Raw genomic sequence first — 2,500 nt, forward strand, 5'->3', positions numbered from 1 at the left:
TCGCCGTTACTGAGGGAATCCTCGTTAGTTTCTTTTCCTCCGCTTAGTAATATGCTTAAATTCAGCGGGTAGCCTCGTCCGACCTCAGGCCGAAAGTAAGGACCGGGACTATTCTTCCCGTTCCGCGCTCGCCGTCGGCGCCGCGCGCCGCCGCGCACCTCGATTCCCGCCCTTGAGCCGCCAGCCGTTGGCCTCTTCGAGGTCGACTCGCCGCCGCCGCGCGGGATTCTGGTCGCGATCGTCGCACATCGTGCCGTGCTGTCTTGAGCGGGACGGGCGCTCGCGCGTCCGACGCCGCAGCAGCCGCGCGGAGAAATCCCCGCGCGGAACGTTTGCAACGCGACCCTGAGGCGGGCGCGGCCCCGGGATTGACCCGAGGCCGCAATTTGCGTTCAGAACGTCGATGCTCAATGTGTCCTGCAATTCACACTAATTCACGCAGCTAGCTGCGTCCTTCATCGACTCACGAGCCGAGTGATCCACCGCCAAGAGCCATCCACGATTGTTTCGCTCGCACAGTGCCTCGCACTAAAGGGTGACAAAATATACCGCGCCGAGCGGTCGGCCAGGCCGACGCTTGAAGCCGGAGCGCGCGGCACCGCGGCACTCGACGCGCAAACATTACCGGGTGACCGAATCGCCGGCCGGCGCGCCGCTCCTCGCGGGTCGGGCGCCGGGTAGCAAAAACTTTTTCTCTCGCTTGTCCGAGTTTCGCGTTCGCCGAAGCGTTTGCGAGACCGTTAATGATCCTTCCGCAGGTTCACCTACGGAAACCTTGTTACGACTTTTACTTCCTCTAAATGATCAAGTTAGATCGTCTTCTCGGACGCCGGCTCGACCGTTGCCGGCCGCGCCAGGTCCAATCGGAGGACCTCACTAAACCATTCAATCGGTAGTAGCGACGGGCGGTGTGTACAAAGGGCAGGGACGTAATCAACGCGAGCTAATGACTCGCGCTTACTGGGAATTCCTCGTTCAAGGGAAATAATTGCAATTCCCTATCCCTAGCACGACCGGGGTTCAGCGGGTTACCCAGACCTGTCGGCCAAGGCGAGCACATGCTGATCCGGTCAGTGTAGCGCGCGTGCGGCCCCGAACATCTAAGGGCATCACAGACCTGTTATTGCTCAATCTCGTGTGGCTAAACGCCACTAGTCCCTCTAAGAAGTTAGACGCCGACCGATTGGGTCGCGTAACTAGTTAGCAAGCCAGAGTCTCGTTCGTTATCGGAATTAACCAGACAAATCGCTCCACCAACTAAGAACGGCCATGCACCACCACCCACAGAATCAAGAAAGAGCTCTCAATCTGTCAATCCTCACTGTGTCCGGGCCGGGTGAGATTTCCCGTGTTGAGTCAAATTAAGCCGCAGGCTCCACTCCTGGTGGTGCCCTTCCGTCAATTCCTTTAAGTTTCAGCTTTGCAACCATATTTCCCCCGGAACCCAAAGACTTTGGTTTCCCGCAAGCTGCCGGAGAGGTCGTAAAACTAACGCCCCCCGATCGCTAGTTGGCATCGTTTATAGTCAGAACTAGGACGGTATCTGATCGTCTTCGAACCTCTGACTTTCGCTCTTGATTAAAGAAAACATTCTTGGCAAATGCTTTCGCAGTCGTTCGTCTTGCGCCGATCCAAGAATTTCACCTCTAACGGCACAGTACGAATGCCCCCGTCTGTCCCTCTTAATCATTACCTCGCGCTCCGAAAACCAACAAAATAGAACCGAGGTCCTATTCCATTATTCCATGCACCATTATTCAGGCGAATCGCCTGCTTTGAACACTCTAATTTTTTCAAAGTAAACGTTCCGGCCGCCGCCGACACTCAGTCAAGGGCACCGGCGGAGAACCGGAGGTGAGGCCAGGACGGCCAGTACACGCCTTGCGACGGACCGGCCGCCTGCGCCCAAAATCCAACTACGAGCTTTTTAACCGCAACAACTTAAATATACACTTTTGGAGCTGGAATTACCGCGGCTGCTGGCACCAGACTTGCCCTCCAATGGATACTCGTTAAAGGTTTTAAAGTGTACTCATTCCAATTACAGGGCCTCGTTTAGAGTCCTGTATTGTTATTTTTCGTCACTACCTCCCCGCGTCGGGAATGGGTAATTTGCGCGCCTGCTGCCTTCCTTGGATGTGGTAGCCGTTTCTCAGGCTCCCTCTCCGGAATCGAACCCTGATTCTCCGTTACCCGTAAGAACCTCGGTAGGCCAGTACCGTACCGACGAAAGTTGATAGGGCAGACACTTGAATGATCCGTCGCCGGTGCGAGACCGTGCGATCCGCAAAGTTATCCAGAGTCACCAAAGGTTGCGGGCCGAAGCCCGGTCGGTTTTTGGTCTGATAAAAGCACGCCTCCCGCGAGGTCGGCGCTTCACGCATGTATTAGCTCTAGCATTTCCACAGTTAACCACGTAAAACGTACGATCAAATGAACCATAACTGATTTAATGAGCCATTCGCAGTTTCACTGTACGAGAGCTCGTACTTAGACTTGC

The 2,500-nt window shown here is 55.4% G+C and overlaps 2 non-coding genes and 1 pseudogene across 2 annotated transcripts in view; all 3 read right to left on the bottom strand.

Annotated features, from left to right (window-relative positions):
* LOC146143826 (large subunit ribosomal RNA) overlaps window positions 1-92 on the bottom strand; it is a 3,680-nt pseudogene extending 3,588 nt beyond the window's left edge.
* A 248-nt stretch (window positions 93-340) lies between these two features.
* On the bottom strand, window positions 341-494 carry LOC146143827 (5.8S ribosomal RNA). The gene has a single exon (XR_014501265.1). It is a non-coding gene; the product is annotated as a 5.8S ribosomal RNA (ribosomal RNA).
* Window positions 495-741: 247 nt separating this feature from the next.
* LOC146143828 (small subunit ribosomal RNA) overlaps window positions 742-2,500 on the bottom strand; it is a 1,811-nt gene continuing 52 nt past the window's right edge. The window contains exon 1 of the ribosomal RNA XR_014500785.1: window positions 742-2,500. This exon is cut by the window's right edge and continues 52 nt beyond it. This is a non-coding gene — a ribosomal RNA (small subunit ribosomal RNA).

This window comes from Ascidiella aspersa, chromosome 5 (genome assembly GCF_963924565.1).
Source record: "Ascidiella aspersa chromosome 5, kaAscAspe10.2, whole genome shotgun sequence".
Lineage (NCBI taxonomy): Eukaryota > Metazoa > Chordata > Ascidiacea > Phlebobranchia > Ascidiidae > Ascidiella > Ascidiella aspersa.